Below are 24,587 nucleotides of genomic sequence, written 5' to 3'. Positions count from 1 at the left end.
TTCACTCTATTACTTTTTCTCTCTTGGTCAGAGAGTTTATTTCTGTTTCTCCTGGGTTCTTCGAGGTCCCCCATGTTTCAGGGCTCTGTTCTACTACATGTATGTGCAGTGCCCAGGGTAAATAATAATAAAGCTGGGTCAAAATTTAGTCATAAGCCATGTGTGGTGGCACACGCCTGTAGTCTTAACTGCTCAGGAGGCTGAGGTGGGAGGATCACTTGAGCCCAGGAGTTGGAGATCAGCATGGGCAACATAGTGAGACTCCCTAAAAAAAAAAAAAAAAAAAAAAGGCAAAAACAAAAACAAAATGTAGTCGTAACATAGATGTGTTAATATTTAACTTTCTTTCCTTCTCTGTAACTGAATTTATTTTGTTAATTGGTCCTTGTTTCCTCTAATAGTAGTAAATAAACACTTGTAGTAAGATCTGTAAATGGAAGTTTAAGCTGAGATCCTAAAATGACAAATGCCAGATGCCAGAGTGAATTATGTGATCACCCAGCAGGATTTCTAAAATTTCAAGGGAAATTTCTAGACCTTTCTCCTATGGAAGTTCTAAAGGATAGGGTTGGACATGGGAAGAGAGGATTGGATAGAGGATGTCTTTGAAGAGAACTCTGTTGTATGCTCTCACTGGCTTCCTTTCCCTCATTTTAAGCCTGATAAGAAGAACTCCTTAGGAATCTTCTTACCGTGCCTGGCCTATGTATTTATTTTTATTGAATGAAGCTCTTTTAAATCTTGTTCAAGCCTGGACTGGGTGATGGAAACCCAAGATGGAGAATGGATTGTGGAATGCTGAGGGCTGAGCAGCTAGCCAGAGGAAAATATACCCTCCACAACTAGAATCACATGTGGCTTATGCGATTGAGGGATGTGGAGTGTGGACTGGCAACTTTTGACTGGGAGATGTAAAAGGCAGAAATGTGGACCCTTCAGCTGGTCTGAGGTGGATGCAACAGATGTATGCATGCTTCCTTGACCAGATGCAACCACTTGGGAGAGAAAGCATACCTGGGGCTCTTTAAACAAACAAACAACTTTTAAGTTGTAATTAATATTTATTTATTTATTTATTTTGAGACAGGACCTTGCTCTGTGACCCAGGCTAGAATGCAGTGGTGCTATCTTGGCTCATTGCAGCCTCAACTTCCTCAGCTCAGGCTTAAGTGACTCTCCCATCTCAGTCTCTTGAGTAGCTGGGATTACAGGCAGGCACCACCATGCCTGCCTATTTTTATTTTTTTTAGGGCGAGATCGCACTCTGTTTCCCTGGCTGGTCTTGAACTCCTGAGCTCAAGCGATTCTCCTACTTTTACCCCCTGCCAAAGCACTGGGATTATAAATGTGAGCCACTATGCCTGGCCTATGTATTTATTTTTTATTGAATGAAGCTCTTTTAAATCTTGTTCAAGCCTGGACTGGGTGATGGAAACCCAAGATGGAGAATGGATTGTGCAATGCTGAGGGCTGAGCAGCTAGCCAGAGGAAAATGTACCCTCCACAACTAGAATCACAATTGAATGTTCCTGGTAAGGACTTCTGAAGGGAATCATGAAAGAGACCACAAGTTTAAGGGGAAGCTTTAGGCATCTTCCAGACCAGAGAGCAAAGACCATCTTATGACAGTCCCAACCAAGTAAAAACTTTCTTTCTCCTCTTCCCACTCCCCTTTTTCTTCTTTCCTCGTTCTGCTTTGGCCCTTGAAGAGTCAGAAAACACAGCTAGCAAGATAGCAAATAGGAGAGAAGGAGCAGAAATCTAGCCTGGGAATATAGCATTGTGTTCCATTCTTTGGTTACCTGCCTACAAAGACCACAGTTGAAAGAAGGGTGAAGTTTAACTGTGAAATCAGATCCAATGTTTTGGTAATTATTAATACCTGGGATTGAACACTTTCATTTCCCAAATTGAGACTTTGTTTGCAACTTGATGTGACCATTTGGGCTTTTTATTATCTAGAAATGACCAGAAAAGTCTGGAACTTCCTGAATTTCATCCCGGGTGAAAGGAGGAGGGAACTGGGAAGCAGACCTTTTACTTACATTTGAAATTCCCTTCTTCCTCCAACCTAGGAAGGTCTTTTACCCTACTTATAGAGGTAAAAGACTGTCCTTACTTCCTCTTTTTTTTTTTTTTTTCCCTTAAGACAGAGTCTCGCTCTGTCACCTAGGCTGGAGTGCAGTGGCGCAATCTCAGCTCACTGCAACCTCCAACCTCCACCTCCTGGGTTCAAGCGATTCTCGTGCCTCAGCCTCCTGAGTAGCTGGTATTACAGATGTGTGCCACCATGCCCAGCTAGTATTTTCTATTTTTAGTAGAGATGGGGTTTCACCACATTGGCCAGGCTGGTCTTGAACTCCTGACCTCAAGTGATCCACTGCCTCAGCCTCCCAAAGTGCTGGATTACAGGGATGGGCCACCGTGCCCGGCCTGCCCTTACTTTCTATATTGCATCATTGCTGTTGCTACCCTAAAACTCTATGTTTAGTCCTTTAGTTAAATCCTGTTGCAATTCAAAACAAAATCATCATGGTATTTTCTCAAGTACCTGCAACTCAATCCCTTGGCTTTTGCTTTCAGACTGTTGTGTCTTCTGTGAGCTGATAAAGCAACTCAGTTGTCTTCTTTGTTCTAGGCTAGCTAAGTAGAAAGCCTCAGGGAAACCAGGAATTACTAGGGATTGTGAGACCAAAACTGCATCAGTTGAATATTTTAAAAATATTATTTTGTCTTATACCATTATTAGGCAGACCCATGACACTTATTTCCATTGGTCTCCCTTTGGTTAACAAGGAAGAGGGGCACGTGTGCCATTTGTAAGGTTGTCTCTGAGTTGTACAAATAGGTATAGAAATATCAGTTGATTCCATTGTAGCAATTGTGGTGGCTAGAGAGGAATTAATGCTTCCTTCACTTAGTAGACTCATGAAATCTCAGTTGGTGAAGCCAAGTAACATACAATGAAACTAAATAATAGTCAAAGCCAAATGGCACTAGAGGAAATGCTAGGGGAAGATCTGTATTACTAATCAAGATAGCAATTCTAAATGCCACGTGAACTTGGGACAATATATGTAAGAATTATCATTATCTCACTTAAGGTGCTGGGGGCTCTTTTTCTGTCCAATTCCACAGATCCTACTCATTGGTAAAAAAAAAAAATGATGGAAGTTTAGGTGTAGATAGAGCAATGATCCAAATAAACAGCTTTGGGCTGTAGCTCCTAAAAGAACATGTAATATAATGGTTGAATCATCATTCTGAAACCAACTATGTGGACAATTAGACATATAATAGTGTTTATTACTATTACTGAACCTGAAGTGACATTTTAATGATTTGAGACTGAGACAATTTGATTTGGTCTTACTGGCCAACCTCCTTGAAAGATCTTTGGTATTTGCACCATTCTTTCAGACTGTTTACTTGGACAACCGTGTAGATCAATTGCCGTTAGTTCCTTAATTGCAACGTGATATAAATATAGGTGTTGTAGGGAAAAATGTGTGCTTCGATGAAAAACTGTGCACTGTTTAGGTGACACCATTTCATGTTATCTGATTTTGATTCTTTGGGAGCTATATTCAGGTTTGTAAATTGTAGATAACTAATGACAATGTAAAATAATTGTTGTCTATAGACATGCAAATTCTGTTCTGTGCAGTAAAGGTTCTGCTGCCTATGCTCTCCACTGTAGAGGAAGCTCGTTTTACCTTCACTTGTGCATTAGTTTCAGTATTTCCTTATTCCATATAAATTTGTGCTTTTTCTTGACTTCTCCTTTGGGTATAGTCAAAAACGGGTATAACATATCTCCAATTTTTTCATTGAGTTAAATAAAATCTTTTTTTTTTTTTGCAATAGAGTTTCACTGTGTCACCCAGGCTGAAGTGCAGTGACACCATCTCAACTCACTGTAACCTCTGTATCCTGGACTCAAGCAATACTCCCACCTCAGCCTCCCCATTAACTGGGACTACAGGTGTGCACCACCACACTTGGCTAATTTTTGTACTTTTTGGTAGAGGTGGGGTTTCATCATGTTGGCCAGGCTGATCTTGAACTTCTGGGCTCAAGCAATCTGTCTACCTTGGCCTCCCAAAGTCTTGAGATTACAGGCATGAGCCACTGTGCCCAGCCTAAAATCTTTAATGTATTTTCATTTTTATATCTGTATGGAAGTATGATTTTACCTTTTTTGGGGAATTATCTTTTTACAGTGTTGGTAACCTAAAAAAAAGACAATAGAAAAAACTATCCCTAAATATGTTGGGTTTACTCAGGAATAGAAGTAAGAATCATAATCTCGAATGCATGAAAAGGCAAGGTACCAGTGCATATGGTAAGGGAAGAGTAAAGGGAAAAGTTTATTAGGAAAAAGTAGATTTCCATAAGATGCTTAGAAACAAGAGTTTTTTGGATCCGGAGGTTCAAAGCCAGAGTTGTTGTCAGCTTGTTGGTGGAGGTGCCATTACTGGGCAGGTGTTCTTCAGAGAACATCTTATCTGAGTTTTTGCAGCCCTAAAGAATGTCTAGTGATTAAACTTATCAAAGCAGGAGCTGCATGAAGGATGCAAAAGGGTCTTTAGAACGTTCTTGGAAACATTTCTTATCTCAGACATGTAAGCATGAGCCCCGTCTCCTTTTGCCCTTCCTATCCCTATTTGTCTGGGGTTCACAAAAGTGATTTCCTCCTGGTGTCTGGGACTTTCACAGTGTATTGTCAAATAGTTGTGTCTGGCAGTTCATGTGTTGCTAACCAGTGACATAAAGCTGTGATTATTATAGCAGAGGTTTGGCATGGAATTATGAGGTTTTAATCAAATTTATTGCTTCTTTCCCTTGAAGCTCAGTGGATTTGCTCTGATCCTCACCTAAGCTACAGTTCTTAGACAAAAAGGAATAAGTAATCATAGCTAATATTTACTGACCAGTTATGTGCCAAGTACTAGTAATAAGCACTTGACATGTATTATCTCAATTGCCATATATGGGCAACAGGAAAAAAAAAGTCAAGGAATGTACAGGCTTGAGACAAGAGAAGCCCTATAGCCGCAAAACTACTGTGGGATCCCTCAGCCACTCCCTCAGCCCACCCTTCTGTCACTGAACCAGAGGACAACAGGAGCACAAAAGAACCAGAGTTGCAACATCAAATTACAACAGGCAATGCCACCTTTGCATACCTGGGCCTCAGTGCATCCAGAGCGAGTCCCTTTATAATGACATCAAGGAGAGACTATCTCCACTAGAGGCTTAGGAAAGTGTAAGGGCCAGTTTCTGTATTTAACTGGAAGACCCCTGATGTTTCTTGGTTGCAAATTAAGAAGAATCCGAGTGGTTCTTTTGCATGAAAATCTCTAAACACACAATATTATAGCAGTAAGTCATGAACAACGCCTGACACAAGGTGACTTCCATGACCCTGTCAACATTGATGGGAACTTGTGTGGAAACCAACTTCTGTCCTCTTTGAAGTCTGAAGTTTTGAGTAGATTCTAGCTGTTTTGCTAGGGCACTGACACTAATTAGTTCTGATCTCTACCCTTTAAGACTCTCTTAGCAATTTGGCTGTTGCACAAGTGCTGCCATGAGCATTTACTACCATTCCTCATGAATGTGGTGAAGTATTTGGCTTCAGTTTCCTTTCTTCATCAGCTCTGTTGAGGTATAATTAACAAATAAAAATAATATATATTCAAGATGTACAAGGTGATGTTTCGGTATACGTTTATATTCTGAAATTATTTCCACAATAAAACTAATACATATCCATCACCTCACATAGTTTTGTCTGTGTATGTGTGTGGCAAGAATACTTAAGATCTGCTCTCTTAGCAAATTTCAAGTATACGATGCAGCATTGCTGACTATTGTCACTGTGTTTTATATGAGATCTCCAGGATGGACTCATCTGATAACTGAAAGTTTGTACCTTTGACCACCAGCTCCTCATTTCCCCACCATAGTTTTTGACGCAGAAGAAAACAATGCCAAACATGTGAAGCATGGTTACTTGTTGAAGAATAACTGTACCCCATCCATCTTGCCTTGCTGAATCACTTTACAGCAAACTAAGTCCGCTTTTGATATTTGTTCAGTTCTTAGACAGGAAGAGAGAGAGAAATGTGGTGTGTGATCACATGTTAAAGTCTAATGAGAGCAAAGGTGTCACAAGGGTCTGGCATATTTCTCTGGACACTCTCTTGGTGAGGGAAACAGAGTTACCCCCATCTATAATAGTTGTTTAAATAGTTGCTGCACAGATGCCTCATAGAAAACACACAGTCACACTTTTTTTTTTTGTTTTGAGACAGGGTCTTGCTGTGTCACTCAGGCTGGAGTGCAGTGGTGTGATCTCAGCTCACTGCAACCTCTGCCTCCTGGGTTCAAGCAATTCTTGTGCCCTAGCCTTCTGAGTAGCTGCGTTACAGCATGTGCCACCATGCCCAGCTAACTTTTCTGTGTTTGTAGTAGAGACGGGGTTTCTCCATGTTGACCAGGTTGGTCTTGAACTCCTAACCTCAAGTGATCCACCCACCTTGGCCTCCCAAAGTGCTGGGATTACAGATATGAGCCACCATGCCTGGCCTATACTTAACCAGGAGTTGAAGCCACTTTGCTAGACCCTGTGCTTACCTTGGCTATTGGTCTGAATTTTGCTAACTTGATTCATACATTTATATAATTGGAATTATAGGTAAAGATAACTATGTTCACCAGCACATGAGAAGCACAGGGTATTTATTTTAAAGTCAGGGCTTTAAGTCTATAGCAAAGTGACCTGTAACAAAATGTATGGCATCATTCCCATTCCGTGAGATCCACAAAACTCCCTCTTAGGATATCATAGTTAATTTGTGCTTTCTAAATATCTTTTCCAAATACCTATAAAAACTTGATTGTGGAGCTTTTTCTGTTTCTCAGAACTTGGAGAATTAGAGTGAAAACTCATTAACGTTTCATGTGGATTATTGCCCTCTACTGGGATTTCATATCAATGTCCCTGAGTTTAAAATGGGCTGGGGGATACCCTCTCACACTGATTCCTTTATATCTATGGAGATTAAAAAGACTTCTGCTACTCACAGATGTTTTCCATCTAAATGACTGCTTTGTCTCTAAAGACAAGCCTAGATGTCTACTGTGGTTTTTTTTTTTTATCCCTTTAATGGTGAATCCCAGTTATCCATCTGGATGAAATATGGTATTTTCCAAGGTAATGAATAATTTGTCAGTTCCTTAAATTATCATTCTAGGGTAATAGGCTTTGCTTTGAAGCGTGCTGGAACCTCAGAACATTGGCTGGCATGAAACAGGAGGACACTGAGATTGAGTCGAGAGAGAAATTGAAGTGTGCATGCAGGAAGGCTGTGCAACACGATGCCCTGAGCCTGAAGGGTGTAGCAATATGGGATTGTCAGGCAGTTAGTAAATCTGGGTACACGCATGTATCATACTGAACACTCCAGTAAGCTCCAGTATGCTCCATTTAGTAGGTGAGTCTTGAAGCAGAATATGGGAATGGATGCCAGTACGGTGGTTCCTGGCAACACCCCTCAAGGGTAAAGGAGATAGGGTCCAGAATCTGAGGGTTGATCAGGCAGGAACCAGACAGGGAATCAGGGTGGGAAATGTTTTAGAAAGAGCATGTGATTTGGAGCCAGATTAGCATTTCCTTTCCTAGCTGTCTGACTTTGGGAAGCTATTTAACCTCTGGCTCTCAGTTTCCATAACTGTAAAATGAAATAATAATCGCCACTTCACAGGTTGTTGTAAGGACTGGAAATAACATATACAAAACACCCAGCATAGCAGTAGGCCCAAAATATGGCACCTATTTTTAGCTAACAGGGCATCAGTCCTAGTAAAGGACTAGAGCTCCAAACAGGTGAGCCAAAGCAGATGCTGTCTTAGTCAGATAGGAAATGCTGCAATCTGGTCACCTGAGATTCCAAAGGTGGATGGAGCAAACCATCCACCCGGTCTCTAGGTCAGAGGTCCTAAGGCTGCTGATAAGGAATAGCTCAGAGTGGGTCCATGCCTGCGAACGTTCTGTCTTTGGATCAGAGAAGACAGCAAACGTCCATGCTTTTTGTTGTTGACCACCTGTTGCCTAGCAGAGTGGGCCTTGGTCTCTTCTCTAAAGGGATCAGCCTTTGGGCTGGGAGGATACTGATTCTCAAGTGTATGTGTGTGTGAGAGATAATTTTATCATTGTTGGGGAGACAGTAGCGATAATGACAATTATTTGTAGAATCCTTTCCCTAACCTATATTATTGCTTGCTAATTTGCAACAAGTGTAAGTAATATCATTCTTGCTTAATGGATGAGCAAAATAAGATATAGAGTTGTCAAATGACATGTCCATGTCACAATTGGGGCTAGAATCTAGGTAGCATTCCTTTTGGACCAGAGCTTTGCCCACTGTATAGATTTCAAAATAAAATATATTTAATTCTTGACACTAGTAATAGGATATATTTTTCTCTGTGGTTTGTGGTTTTAAAAAACCATTTAGTAACAACTGTACATGTGTAACTATTAATTGTTTCTCTATATAGCCTACCCATGGAGTAACCATGAGTGGGGAAAATTTCATGATGGCATTTATATTTCCAGTCCCAGAGAAACCTTGTCTGACAGTACATTTTTTGAGGCCGCCTCTCAGCTCAGTAAAGAGAGCAGGGTGGTCCTAGATTAAGTAGCCAGCTGTGTGGCTTTAAAAATCCAGGAGACTGGATCTTTCTAGTCCTAGTTCCCTAAGTGATTTTTGAAAGCGTCTTTCAGCTCTAAGTGATAATAATACCATGCCAAGCACTGCGTTTTATGGACAATATCATTTGTATGTATCATCACCCTCCTTTGACAGAAGAGGACCCTGAGGCTCAACAAGAATAGGACTCTTGCCCAGGTCACACCAGCACTAATGAAACCACAGTTTTCAAATGCAGGATTGGGTTCATCAAAGCCCTTACTCTTTCCACTGTGCCAGATCACCAGTTTGTCTCTCTCCCCGTTACTGGTGAGAGTCAGAGAACTGTTAGGGTAATAGCTTCCAGAATAGGGGGTACCCACCTCAGGCATGTGCAAGATACTCCATTGAGGGGGAGAAAGGAATTGCCTTCATTTTGATTTATATGTATCTTATACTGAAAAATTTCTATTTGGGGACATATTTTACAATGTACATAATATGTAGTAACATAGCACGTGTATGTGATTTATAATTAAGTTAATTTACACACATCATATATGGAGGTTTGAAGGGTAGGTACTAAATGTTTTTTTCTTTCCTGAAAATCCAAGAATGTGGAGAGCTTTGAGTTTTAATCTAATTTTAATTTTTGAGAAAAAAGTGATTGTGACAGTAAATAGGCCATTAAAAATGTATAATAGGCCAGGCTCTGTGCCTCACGCCTGTAATCCTAGCATTTTGGGAGGTCAAGGTGGGCGGATCACCTGAGCCCAGGAGTTTTGAGACCAGCCTGGGCAACATGGCGAACCCCCTTCTCTAAAAAAATACAAAAATTAGCAGGGCATAGTGGCACATACCTGTAATCCCAACTACTAGGGAGGCTTCGGTGAGAGGATTGCTTGAGCCTGGGAGGTCTAGACTGTAGTGAGCCATGAGCTTGCTACTGCACTCTAGCCTGGATGACAGAGTGAGAGCCCACCTCAAAAAAAAAAAAAGTATAATACAAATCCAGATATAAATGACTCTATTTAGATTGTTTGATCTTTTGAATTATTTATACTTTTAGATTATCTGGGGCCACTGTTCTGCATCAAACTAGGTACTATAAAGTTGATTCAAGAAGAGATATATTCTTCATGTGGGTTTGACTTTCACAAACTTGCTTTTTCTGGTAGTAATTACCAGAAAATAGCTACCACGTGTATATATATATATGTGTGTGTGTGTGTGTGTGTTTCATAACATACATGGAGGTACCAAGATAAGCATTTTAAATTTGCATCTCATTTAATCCTCACAATGGGGAGGAAATTGAAATTTAGTAAAATTCAGAGACTTGCTCAAGATTACCCAGCTAGAATTTGGACTTTGAGGTTAAATTCACTACTTTTGTCTTTGGTAATCTGTGTTAAACATGTTAGTTTTATTTGCTAAAATATTAACTTCATCATGGCTGGGTGCAGTAGCTCACAACTCTAATCCCAGCATTTTGGGAGGCCCAGGCAGGTGCTTCACCTGAGGTCAAGAGTTCGAGACCAGCCTGGCCAATATGGTGAAACCCCGTCTCTACTAAAAATACAAAAATTAGCTGGGCATGGCGGTGCATGCCTGTAATCCCAGCTACTGGGAAGGCTGAGGCAGGAGAATTGCTTGAACCTGGGAGGTGCAGGTTGCAGTGAGCTGAGATCGTGCCACTGTACTCTAGCCTGGGTGACAGTGAGACTTGGTCTCAAAAAAAAAAAAAAGAAAAAAGAAAAAAGAAATTGAATACATTAAGTCCTCAATGTTGTCAACAGGTTCTTGGAAATGTCAACCTCAAGCAAAATAAGATATAACAAAACCAATTTTATTTTTCTCATTGACATTATAACTAAGCCATCCATGGTGGCTCATGCCGATAATCTTAGTTTCTCAGGAGGCTGAGGCAGGAGGATTTCTTGAGGCCAGGAGTTCAAGATCAGCCTGGGCAACTTAGTGAGACTCCCATCTCAAAAAAAAAAAAAAAAAAAGGCATTATTCAAAGAACTGTTGTACCTCATTTTGCTTAAAGTTGCATTTCCACAGGACTTAGTGTACATTGTTTTGTCAACCGAGTGAAAATTGCTTCTTAATGTTAGGAAAAAATGCAAACAGAGAGGATACAGAAATAAACCTGTTAATTATGTATGAAACAAGACCTACTAATTTAACCTGGCTGTCTAAGATACAGTTCGCTTTCAGTAAACATCACAGATTTAAATGATTTTTTCCTCTAAAACATAAAGGGACATTTTAGAAATGTTGAATTATATAGCAAGAATGTCAGTGAAAAAAAGGATTCTATCTGGCCACTGGGTGTCAATCTTGATCCACAGTCACAAGGAAAGAACACTCTTTTATGACTCCAGCTTTTCTTCCTCATTCTCTCCCCAGAGAGTTAGGGGAGTGATTTTATTTATAGCTAATAGGACACATTTTCTCTCTTAAAATCTTTGTGATTTCTAGTCCACTACTGTGAAGATTATAATCTTCAGAGAATCTGAGGAGGAAGAAAAGACTAAAAATAGCAGCCAAAGAAGCATCTTTAACAAAAGTGCACTGACATTTACGGTTCTAAAATTATTCTGGGCTGGGCGTGGTAGTTCACGCCTATAATCCCAGCACTTTGGGAGACTGAGGGAGGAGGATCGCTTAAGCCCAGGAGTTCAAGAACAGCCTGGGCAACATGGTGAGACCCTCTCTCTAGAAACAAACAAACAAACAAAAATAAAAATTAGCCAGGCATGGTGGCATGGGCCTGTTGATCCCAGCTACTCAGGAGGTTGAGCGGGGAGGATCACTGGAATTCTAGCAGATTGAGGCCTCTGAACCATGATGACACCACTGCACTCCAGCCTGGGTGACAGAGTGAGACCTTGTCTCAAAAAAAAAAAAAAAAAAAATTCATTCTGGGGTAAGCTTGGCCAGCTGTGTAAGACATTATTTTGTGACTTGATTTCTGTACAGTCCTGACTATGTAACATTTCAAAATTCCATATATCAAATATTGGTCTGGAAAATCTAGCTCTTTTAGTGAAATGGTGTGTTTTATTATATGATTACCATTTTAAACTAGGAAAAAGGTGAAACTTCAGAAGGTTATATAATCTACGGGATTTCTCAGCCTCACAGTTCCCTTACCATTACCTCCTCTAGTGCATCCTTCCAGAATCTAGATATATTCTATACATACATAAGCATTTATGTCTACATAGCTCCTCTCTTTTTAAATACACAAATGGCATAGTAAACATGCCATTCTGAAACTTTTTTTTTCTTTTTTACATTTAATAAAGCATCTTGGACATTGCTTTGAATCAGTTAATGTAGATCTACCTCATTCTGAATTGAGGCCATACTTTAAAAAAGACATTAAATAGTGCCCTGATGTTCTCATCTTTTAGGATTTTATAAGTGGCACCAAAGGCAAGAATTTGGTCAGACATGCCAATCCAGATTAGAGGAAATGGAACGCAGAGGAGCTGGACGTCCTCACCTCTCATGGTCTGCAAGTTCTTTGATTCCCCTTCTCCTCCTCCACCTTCCAAACCCCTCCAACAATCTTGAACATACCTCTGACTTCTGTTTATCTTACACTTGCTGACAAATCTCCTTGGAAGCTGGTGGCCCATTTAGCCATGGCCACAACCATATCATGGCCCCCGGGACACACCACAGCACGGTAAGGGCCCTGAAGAAAACATACCATAAAATTAGATAAAGCTGGATATTTGTAAATAAAATTTTTAAAAACGCTCATTTGGTTAAAACAATGCAGTTTGATTTCATTTACTTCTAAGCTCTTTAACTGAATTGAGCATATTTGTATTTTTCCGAATTCAGTAGATTAGATTCGAATCTCTCATCCCATAAACAGGGATGCCCCAAACGAGTCTCAGTGATTATTGTATGTTGCTGTGGCCGCAAATTCACCTTCCATTATGTTGGACTGACATTCAAACTGTTCTGGACAAAATGCCAGTACTCTTTCTAAAACCAGTGTAATCATGATGTGTTGAGATATACCTTCAACAGGTAGCCGATGAGTCCTAGCTTTCTGGAGTTGTTGCACTCTGCTGCTGGGTTTCAACTTCCCCTCCCATCCCAGGCACTGCGGGTGGTTTTACCTCGGTTTTGAATTCATTTGGTTTTGAGCACTTGTGGAATCTTGCTTCATGTCCCTGGGGATTGTTAGTGACATCCTGGGTGTGAAGTGCTGGGGGATACCTGTTACCAAGCTGTGGTCTGTTTCTCAGCGTAGTAGTTAGAACCATTGGTCAGTAAATGGGCTTTCAAAAAGCCTCAGGGCTTTGTAATTCTACAAATGATATAAAACAGGCCCCTTTGGAGCGATTCTGCGCACTGTCTCCTAAGAGTTAAGGGAAATGATTGGCTCTGTGTCCAGAAGGGAATGAGTGTTGGATGTTTTATCCCCTGATTGGATGAACAGAAGCTGGCCTTAATTTGCAACTGAGGTCCCTGTTGGCCTCAAAAGCTCCAAAAACATCTTAGCTGGGAATGATGTTAAGTCAGGGCTGCTAGCTGGGTGCTCTGCAGGCCTTCTGGAGCAGTGTTTCAATGGGCTTTTAGAGTCTGGCTGCCATGTGATGTATTGAGGCCTTGAAAACACGAATGCAGCATCTGAAAGTGTCCAGCACAAAGGAGGGGTGGAGGTGCAACCAACAGGAAAAAAAGGGGCTGCTTCCTTGCTTCTCAGACCTCCATCACCAGTGATCCAGAAGAGTGAGTTCCTTTCCTGGCACTGTGCTGGAGAGCTCTGGCCTCTGGTTTCTATTTTTGATTTTAGTGGGTAACTGCTGCTAAACCCAGTGTCAAATAGGCCTTTCAGACATGCAAAGAAGGATTTAGTGCTATTTGTTGTGTCCCCTTGGGCTGGATACTAACAGTTTCTTTATTTGTGAAATAAAAACAACAATAATGATACTGCCTGTGGAAAAAAAATGAGATAATGTGTGTAAAAGGCTTGGCACAAAGCTGGCCCATAGTAAGTGCTCAATTAATAGGAGCACCAACATTAGGAGAGAAGGTTGCTTTCATAGTTACCTATGTGGGATGACTTTATTCCTTGTCTAAAAGTAGACCTACTCCCCTGACTCTGATATGTGAAATTCTGTTAACTAGAGATTCACTTCTTAAAATCAAAATTCTTGGTAAGTGTAAACACTTCTGTGAAAGAGAACATTAAGGCTTGGCAACCATTTACACATTAATGAGAATAAACTTAACAGATTTTGTTAGGGGGAGATAAGGGCAGTGAGTACTTTGGGAAGAGAAAGAGTTCCCACTGAGTACAGGAAAAGTGATCTCTCCAAATCTAGAGATAGGGCAGGCTGCCCTGTTAAGTAAGCACCTCTATTTCCTTGGGTTTTGTCCTTTTGAGACAGGTCATCTAATGACCCATAAATATTCAGTCCCATGGTTCCCTCGCTCCATTATTAAGTATTTATTAATTTCTTTGCTTGAATTAGTACAAGACTGGAAACAGAATGAGGGCAAGAACCCCAGATGTGCTTGTAGTGCTGCATGTGCAATGCCTTCATAAATATTTGTCTTTGAAGAAAGGTATATAGGTACAGTGTTATATAAATATAATTGAAAGTGACATATGATTGAAAGAATATGTCCTTAATATTTCCATTCTGAAGAGTATGTTCTTTCAGAAGAAAGCTTATAGCTTTTCTAGTTAAATGTACTTATTTTACAAAGAGGAATTTAAGGGCCAAAATGGGGAAGTGATTCTTCCCAGCTCTCCCAACTAATTAGTGGCAGAACAGGACTAAATCTGGGATCTTTTGTTCCAAAATGGTGTTTACAATGCAGAATTCAGCATAGTCAAATAATAAATGTCTGGGACAAGTAAGTTGGTCCAGTACATATCTGCAGATTTTATCTGAGTCAAGTATGCAAAAAGATACAATTCAATTGCATTAAAACTGTATTTCCTAAAATGAATCTCTGTGGTTAGAAGTCAGAATATTAGTTACCCTGGCAGGATGGGAGTGACCAAAAGGGTCATGAAGAGAGTTTCTGGACATGTTTTCACTCATAGGTGGGAATTGAACAATGAGAACACTTGGACACAGGGTGGGGAACATCACACACCGGGGTCTGTTGTGGGATGGTGGGGAGGGGGTAGGGATAGCATTAGGAGATATACCTAATGTAAATGACGAGTTAATGGGTGAGGCACACCAACATGGCACATGTATACATATGTAAAAAACCTGCATGTTGTGCACATGTATCCTAGAACTTAAAGTCTAATAATAAAAAAATTAATTAATTAAAAAAAGAGAGAGTTTCTGGGATGCTGACCATGGTCTGTTTCTTGATCTGGTACTGGCTAAATAGATTAATTTATGAAAAATTTGTTTAACTCTGTCCTTGATGATTTGTGTATATGCTTTACTCTTTAATTTTAAAAGCTCACTTAGAAGTGTATCTATTGGCTAGGTGACGCCTATGCAAGACCTTGAGATGCTATGTTTTACCCACATTAAAGGAAGGATTGAAACAAATAGTGGTAGGACAGAGGCTCACATTTTAGAAGGGTCATAATTATGCACCTCGGTCCTTTTACTCCTTCCTGGAAATCGGTTCTCCCAAATCAGCAAATTTATTTCAGGAACGTAACAGATAAAAATCTACCCCATGGGAATCTTTTGTTCAAACCATATGGAAAAATACAGGGACCTGTAAGTTTCTGGTTATTGCCATGAGCTCAGGGTTAGAAATGCTTGTCCCCTGTTTGGCCACTGTATAACCTTTTATGTGCCGTTATCTGATCTTCTTTTCACCCCAGGCAGTAAAGGGAGTGATAAGTCCTCCTCAAGATCTTGCAAAGACCTCATAGGTGGATGGAGGAGGGGCAGAGGTGCCAGATGTACAGCCGAATTGAGCAGAGCTATTTCAGATGTTCAGTCTGTTGCTACACTTCTGCTCCTCACAGTGTGAATGGCATGTGTGTGCGAGGCAGGTCCAAACGTATTTTTCTTGAAATGAATGTTAACACAGAAGGGAGTGGGAATTAATGGGTTTTTATCTAGAAATAGGAGGAGGAGGCGGCTGCATTCTATTGATGTGGAACTGACCACAGCCTACCACCAATTTCTCATTCTTTGATCTTCTGCCATAGATTTCTACTTTTAAAAATTTCAATTAATGCTTCACCATGGAAAATATGGCATCCTTAATGGCCCACCAGAGTAAATGCAGCCCTTGCAGTTTTATAGATTTTTAAAACTGAAATTAATTATAGAAAATCTGAAAACAGCTATCAGCTTTCTAGAAATATTATGATAGTTGTCTCAGGGTTCTGTATTCCCATTCATTGGATGCTTTTTTCTTTTTTTAATATGACAAATCACCATATGAAGTTACTCTTTTTCTTTGCATCCAGAGTTGCTCAAAAATTCTTTTGAAGCGTATTAACAATTCCTTCAATTTCACTTTTCCTTTGCTGGTGGGAATAAGAAAAATATTTATTGTCTTTAATATGTAGGTCAATTTTAGGAATGAAAAATGCTTTCCTTACATAGTTGAAACATTAAAAAGTGGCAACAGCCTGTGGGCTCCCTATTTAAAGTGTGCAAAAACACCTAGGTCCCAGCTCTATGCATTTCAAGGCAGACCAAAAAACACCTATGAGTAGATAAAACTAGACAAAAATTCAAAGAGCAAATATTTAGACTTAGTATTTTTTAAAATTTAGAGTTTACAAAATTTTTACCATACAGTTCAGCAATTCCTTCTCACACTCTAGTCATTGTGTATCAAGCTTCATGTTGGGCATTACACAAAATAATGACTTTCAAAGTTGCATTTGGATAGAAGGAGTATGATTCTTCCTTAACTTGAAAATGAGGTAATTGCATTAGACATAAATCCAAAGGGAAAATGAACCTCTAACACATTTTTGTTCTTTGCTTTCACTCTTTTGATCTTTTAGTGTATATTATTTGAAAGCCATGCCTTCACAAATGCAGCTGTGTCCAAAAGAGTTTAAGTGACAAAGTTTCAAAGATAACTATGGTTTTAAAAATTGTATGTAGCTGAGAGGAGAAAACAAAAAGAGACTAATTAAAATACTATAGTTACTAATGCAAGTGGCTGGTATAAATGAAACAGAGACACAAATATTGGCTCAGTACTTGTTTTGAGGTCCCAAAGGTAAATAATAATTCTTTTTTTCCATTGAGTGATATTGGGAAACTTCTTTTTAAAAGTCATATGCCTAGAAGCACATCCATTGAATAGATTCTGGCACTGTTACTCCCAGTCTGCCTCTACATTCCAGCCCTATCTGTAGTTCAGAGATCTGAGAGCCAAAGTTAAAGAGATTGTAGGAAATAGGAATTTTTTCCTTTTTGCTGTAACTCAGCTGGAAGGCTTTTCATTTACATTGTCATTCCTGCGGGAAAAACAAAAACCTGCCTCCAAACCTGATAATGCTTCCTTGGTCCACTGCAGATAAGAGAGCTTTTGTCATAAATAAAGGAGTCGATTTGGATTTAGTTTTAAATCACTCCAGTGAATTTGTTGCCAAAGGACATATTAGCAGTAATTGGTACAAAGTGTTTTTATATGCTAACCCTTGTCATCAAGGCATGCAGTCTGATTTAAGATCATCAAAGGTTATCTTTCATGGTATATGTATAACTAAGACTGATTAGTTAATGAGCTGAGCTTTTTTTCCAGCAAGGACTTGTGGACATTGCCCCTTTCCCTAACTGTGTTTTCTAGAAGGTCATTTACTTGCATCTAAACCAACTGATATCTATCAGAAACTAAAAGATGTTGAATGTGTCTCCTTTTTTTTTTCTCCCAGAAGATACTGAATGCGTTTCCTTTTTTCTCTCAAATTATGGCTCACATAGTTTAGCCTGCTCAGTGTTGTACCATGTAATGTTGTTTAAAAAGCAAGTAAATTTATTGCCAACATTTAAAAGTTGGGATGTTTTTCACAAAAATCCAATTGTCTGCCTCTGTTACAGAATTAGGGGAACTAGTAATTCTAGGATTAATTTCTTCCAGGACAACAGTTGACTGAAGCTGAGCAGTAGCTAAGTTACACATGTAGAACAATGTGAGTTTTTCTTAAGTATGACCCATATTAACTCATTTGTGTTAGCATCCTGGCCCCCAGTAGGTTGTTGAGTTTGAGACTCCTCTTTGAGGCAGGGATTGGGTTGGGTAAGATAAGACTTTGAAGGAAGCAAAAGATTTTTGGTACAGTTGTTCAGAAAGCTAGAATGACCCTAGAGCTTCATGGTCAAGAGTCTAGACTTTGGATCAGACAGATCTGGGCTTCAATCCCTGTTCTGCCATTTCCTACATCTTGGAACTTGGGGCAAATTGCTTAAATGTTCTTAAACTACTTCCTGTTTGGTAATAGAAGCCAATAACGGCTCCCATAGAGGGCTGTTGTGAGGAGTATCACAGGAATTATTTCTGGTACAAAAGATTTTATTAATCAAGAAATCTCCGAGCTACTTTTAAGAAATTGTTACAGAACATTTACTAAAATTCTTAAAAGGGAAGTTCATTTACATATTTTAGACACATCTAAATTTATCTGTATTATCCGATTAGCTACAATCAATTAATTAATTCACAATTGTCCCTCTTAGTCTTGGAGCCAGAATTTTCTTTTTCTTTCTTTCTTTTTTTTTTTTTTTTTGAGATAGAGTCTCACTCTGTTGCCCAGACTGCAGTGCAGTGGTGCTATCTTCACTTCAAACTTTGCCTTCTGGGCTTGAATGATTCTCCTGCCTCAGCCTCCTGCCCGGCACATTTTTGTACTTTCAGTAGAGATAGGGTTTCACCACATTGGCCAGGCTGGTCTCGAACTCCTGACCTCAAGTTATTCACCGGCTTCGGCCTCCCAAAGGGTTGGGATTACAGGCGTGAGCCACTGTGCCTAATTCAGGAGTCAGAATTTCAAACCATTTCCCCTTTAATATATTTTTTCCAAGAGTCACAGTGGTGGCTTTCAGGCTGAATAAAACTTCCTACATTGTTTGGCTAGATTTCTGCTTTCACTATAATCATGCTTAAAAGTCACCGTAACTTCAGAAGCCATTCCTAGAGTAGATTATAAGAGAAATGTTAAAAACAAACAAGAAATCACAGGAAAGGATTAAGAATCCTTTTTTTGGTGGGTGTAGGGGGCAGTAGTTGCAAGAAGAGATAAGTCAACTTGCCTGGACTAGAAAAATAGAGTTGACCTAGAAAACTCTTTTACAGGCATATATTTCACAAATGAAATTTATAACAAAGCTAATAGGAATCTTACAATTGCCTGAAAATTCAACCTGCTTCAAGTTCTTCCTTTAATTATCCTGTCTGCCCAGGTCTACAAAGTTATTAACATTGTCTAAACAATAACATCCCCAAGGTCAGAGTTCTCCATCTAGCTGCACACTGGAATCACCTGAAAGATATTAAACATTAGTACTGCTCAGGCCCTACTCCCAGAGACTCTGATTTAATTGGTCTAGGGTACCTGGACATCAATATGGGCTTCTGCTCCATAGCCTGTGTTAGCACTGGGTGTTGGTATGGGGAAAAAAGGTAAATCTCAAGAGAGCAGAAGCCTGGCCATTGGTTTGTCTCCTTTTCCTGACATTCACAGAACTACTCTTGCTGGCTGCAATAAACTGAACCTTCACTTATTTGAGTGCAAAGGAGAAAGAGATGGCAAATGGTTAGTCAGCACTCCAGCAAGGGAAGGAAGGTCCGTGCTAACCATGTCTAAGGGTATGTATAACAGTACGAGAAACCTTTGAAGTTCACTTTTTTACTCTACACAGTATATCTCATTTTGCCATACTAATAGCTTTTGAGATAGATATTATTATTATTATTATTATTATTATTATTATCCCCATCTTGTGGAGGAGTAAAAAAATCTTTAACAGGCATGGATTTTTCCATAATGATTCATCACTTTGTTTTGATTTTTTGAAATAAAATTGAATCTATTTCTGAATTCCAGTTTGCCAAGGTTGATAAACAGTTCAATATAAATCATTCATCTGCCATTGGCTTGCGCAAGAACCCTACCCTTAGAAACATGATGAGGAGAGCTGGGTCTTTGAACCATAGTGGTCACCATTATCAATTTATTCCTCCCACTACTTGATGCCCTTTCCATGTCCTGGTCCTTCACTGTTCACCTCCAGGTGTCCTTCACTGAGAACATTTCTCATTTCTACAAGTTTGGCCATGGAGAGCCTCATTGCTATTCCCAAGGGTCTGGTCCTCCTCAGGCATCCATGTGCTCAGCTCCCTTCAACATACAGGGCATTTTGAGTAAGCTGGTGTAGGCTTACCCTCTAATAGAATCCTATTCCTCTCCTCTGCCAGACTTTCAGGGACCCAACAATATTTGAGAGTCCAGGCAAAACCTCTCCTTTCCTTGGATGCACAGATGCTTTAATATCATTTCCTTGGATGGGCTGAGCCTTCCCAAAAGGCAGCTTAGGAAACACATAGAACACTGTTATCTCTCTCTTCTGGGCAAAGGAACCCAAAACTCAAAACACAAAGACCTGGCTGTATTTTTCGGATGGAAACAGGGAAATAGCATTCTTTTTCTTTTTTGTTGATGAGTCTACAGCAGCCCCAAAGACACAAATTAGTTATTTATTATCCACTCTGATGTAGTGCTATAAAGCTTCTAAAGCAAGTAAGAGAACTTTCTCTTTTCATCAGAATTAACCCATTGACCCAAATGAATCTTTGACACTTTGTAAGTCCAAAAAACCCCACCAAAAAACCCAAAAAACATCTTTACCGAAGAGGTTTGAAATTAGACATTATATTAGGTCTCTGATAAGTAAGTACAAAACCTCAATCTTTAATGAAGTTCCTCTGAAACAGTTTATTTTTCATGGACTATTCTTCAACAAATCTTCCATACCATTTTAGGTTTGTTTTTATGAGACTTCTTGAGTATTAACAGTTAGTGGTCTTTGTCACTGATTCTTATTCTAGTCACATATCTAGTTCTTGGGCCAGAGGAATATCAGCTTACTGAACAAGTGCCTCCAGGTCTTGGGATCCTTGGAAGATTTAAGGGAATCTATAGTCCCACTCTTAACTGTGGAGACCTCAGCTGTAAATATAATACCATTCAGATGGTCTCCAGCTAGACTATTCAGTAATAGATAGATAACTATAATAATAAGAGTTCTAGTTTGTTCCTCCATCTTGTAAATGAAAAGTGCAGACCTTTTCTGAGGCTGAAGTTACTACATCTCACAAAGGACTTCGTGGGAATGGATGAAGGGTGGTGAGCAAATAAATTGCACAGAAATGGAAGCTTATACTATATGGTGAGATACATGGAGTCACTAATAAAATGGGCCTTGGGAAACACTAAGGACTCCTTGACAGGAAGAAAGAGTGGGTACCTTGATTTCCTAGGGCACTCATGTTGGAGCCACAATAATAATAACTGAAGGTTACTGAATATGAATTCTCATCAAAACCATGTGGGGCAAACACTAGTATTATTCCCATTTCATAGATGAAGAGACTGAATCACAGGGAGGTTACAAACCAAGGTTGTATTGCCAAGGTTATACAGCTGGGGGAATAGAACTGGCATTTAAACTCAGGCAGTGTAGCTCTTACTGGTGGTTGTCTGTGGTAGGCTCATCGGCTCCATTATTGGGAGAATTTGGAGGAACTTGTTGAAAATACTGTCTTTCTGTAACACCAACAAGACTCCCTTGGGAAGTGCTGCCTGGCCCCAGCTTTGGCAAAGCAGCACAGTCAAGCTTGTCCATGAAGCCCTGTACATTTTTAATGTGTACAAAGGCAGCAGCAAGAGCTAAACATTTCCTTTTCTAACCTCCTTCACGGTTTATCAAGTAAAACAGTTACCTTAATCATCTCAGGGTCCAAGGGTTGGATGGAACCTTGCTTTTTCCTAAGAGAGATTTTCTGGGAAGGTTCTAAACTAAGAAAACACTTTGGCAAAGGAGTAAAAAATTGACTACTTAGTGACCATCAAGCTGCAGGGCTTATGACCTTTGGATTACTGACACAGTTCATCTACTTTGGCAGTCATACAGGATTTCTGGGAATTGACACATTTTTATTAATGACCTTTTAAGCCACCACACTTACAGGTATAGACTTGACACATTAATATACACATGAAATGTTGGGCATTTTTTGGGGTAGAATGACACATCTACTCAAAGAGAAATAAATCATAGAGGTTCTTATTCATTTTATTCAAATTGCAGTAGTATGGCTATTGATCAATTCAATCCAAGTGCATGTTATTTCTCAGACTATACAATTTTTAATGCACTTGGCTCTAATAATTCTTAGAATGTACTGAATTGCAGATGATAGTGTTGAGTGAGAATTAAAGTGCTACTGTATTCAAAATTTGATGTTTGTGACTATTCATGACTTGTAGCATGCAATAAAGAGCAGGTAACAAATGGGAGCAAATTATTCTTTGCTCTCAATAATTCTTTTTAACCGTAGAGTTGGGGTGTCTTAAGCCGATAGCCTTTTCTGGCTTATTTTTTTCCTTCTCCTTTCTCTGTGCAAACCCTCCCCTTAATTTAGAATCTTCTTTTCTGACTTCTTTTCTTTTTTTTTTTTTTGAGACAAGGTCTCGCTCTGTTGCCCAGGTTGGAGTGCAGTGGCATGATCTCGGCTCACTGCAACCTCCGCCTCGCGAGTTCATGCAATTCTCATGCCTCAGCTTCCCAAGTAGCTGGGATTACAAGCTTGCACCACTATGCCCAGCTCATTTTTGTGTTTTTGTGGTTTTCCTATGTTGGACAGGCTGATCTCAAACTTCTAGCCTCAAGTGATCCACCCACTTTGGCCTTTCAAAGTACTGGGATTCATAGGCTTGAGCCGCTGCTCCCAGACCCTGGATTGTCTCTTATTGAAACTCTTTATCCTTCAAAGCCAGCCTCATGATGCCTTCTTTGATCGCCCTGTTCTCTGTGGTCCCCCAACACTCAGCACAGGGTAGGTGTCACTCACATGGTGTTTAACCCATTCTCCCTGAATTTGCTGTTATTTGCTATTTATTTCACTTTGCCTTTTAGATAATGTATTGGTAAACATTTTCTGTAAGTGGTCTGGTGGTAAATATTTCAGGCTGTATGGTCTCTGTATAGTCTCTGTCATAACTCTTGATTCTGCTGTTGCAGTGTGAAAACAGCCACAGTCAATGCATAAATGAACTGGTGTAGCTGTGCTCAACAAAACTTGATTTTTAGACGCTAAAATTTGAATTTCACACAATTTTCACATGTCATGAAATATTATTCTTTTGATTTTTTTCAATCATATAAAATCATAAAAACCATCTTTAGCTTGTGGGCTGTACTAAAACCAGAAGTTGGTGGATTTGGCCTATAGTTTGCTGAATTCTATTTAAAATTATTAGTTCCTGCAAGTCAAGAATGACATATTAAACAATGTTGTGTCTATCCCTTACAATGCCTGCCACAAAACCTTTCATGTCATAGCTAAGTCAATTGTTATTTGTTGAATTGATGTGGAATAAAATGAAAATATACCTGCTGGTTGGGCGTGGGTGGCTTATACCTCTAATCTGAGCACTTTGGGAGGCTTAGAGGGTGGGAGGATTACTTGAGGCTAGGAGTTTGAGACCAGCCTGAACAACATGGCAAGACCCTTGGTTCTACAAAAAAAAAAAAAAAAAAATTAGCCAGGCATGGTCATGTGCACCTTTGGTCCCAGCTACCCAGGAGGCTGGGGCAGGAGGATCACTTGAGCCCAGGATGTCAAGGCTGCAGTAAGCTATGATTGTGCCACTGTATTTCAGCCTGGATAATGGAATAAGACCGTGTTCCAAAACAAAACAAAACCATACCTTCATCACTCAAAAATCAGAAAACTTGAGTGTTTATGATTCATTTCATTTATTGAAATACTATTGCCATTGAAGAGCCAAATGAGTAAGGTAGTCATCCCTCTACCTGGAGGTTGACCAAAAAACCTCCTGAGTTCATTTGGAGGAGAAATGTTTCAAATTACACATTTGCTTTTGAAAAGTAAGTGAGTAGGAGTTTGTCTTAGTTTGCAAAAAGGGAGCAAGAAATTCGGCATTTGTCCCTAAGGAAGACAAAAAACATGAGAAGGTTTGAAGGTATTTTTTAGTCTACGTTGATTGCCAAATAGAGAGCTCTTCTACGAAAAGAAAGTGCAGTGAAGCTGCATATCTATTGTTAACTTCCATTTTATTGTTGTTGTTTGAATTTCTTTTGATTGTGGTCATTTTAACAATTGTAAAATATACAATTCAGTGACATTAAGCATATTCCCAAGGTGCAATCATCACCACTATCTCCAGAATTTCTCATCATCAAAACTATGTGCCCGTTGAGCAGTAATTTCCCATTTTCCCTTCCTCATGGACCCTGGTAACCACCATTCTATTTTCTATCTTTGTGAATTTGTCTATTCTATTATTATTATTAATTTTTGAGACAGTCTTGCTCCATCACCCAGACTGGAGTGCAGTGGTTTGATCATAGCTCACAGCAGCCTTGAACTCCTGGGCTCAAGTGATCCTCTCATTTCAGCCTCCTGAATCCTCCCCTGGGACTACAGACACACACCACCATACCTGGGTAATTTTTAATTTTTATTTTTTGTAGAGACAGGGTCTTACCATGTTGCCCAGGCTGGTCTAGAACTCCTAGGTTTGTGCGATACTCCTGCCTCAGCCTCCTGAAGTGTTGGGATTATAGCATGAGCCACCGCACCTGGCCTGCCTATTCTAGATATCTCACATAACTACAATCATTTAATATTTCTCCTTTTGTATCTGACTTA

At 39.6% G+C, this 24,587-nt stretch overlaps 1 long non-coding RNA gene across 1 annotated transcript in view; it reads right to left on the bottom strand.

Moving 5' to 3' along the window:
- The window catches only part of LOC110740889, an 84,817-nt gene that overhangs the window by 34,154 nt on the left and 26,076 nt on the right, over nt 1–24,587 (bottom strand). Inside the window, exon 2 of the long non-coding RNA XR_002516143.2 lies at nt 12,294–12,411. This is a non-coding gene — a long non-coding RNA (uncharacterized LOC110740889). The remainder of the gene's footprint in view (nt 1–12,293; nt 12,412–24,587) is intronic.

The sequence above is a fragment of the Papio anubis genome, chromosome 10 (genome assembly GCF_008728515.1).
Source record: "Papio anubis isolate 15944 chromosome 10, Panubis1.0, whole genome shotgun sequence".
NCBI lineage: Eukaryota > Metazoa > Chordata > Mammalia > Primates > Cercopithecidae > Papio > Papio anubis.
The sequence above is the reverse complement of the archived record's forward strand: the minus strand, read 5'-3'. Positions and strand labels throughout refer to the sequence as shown.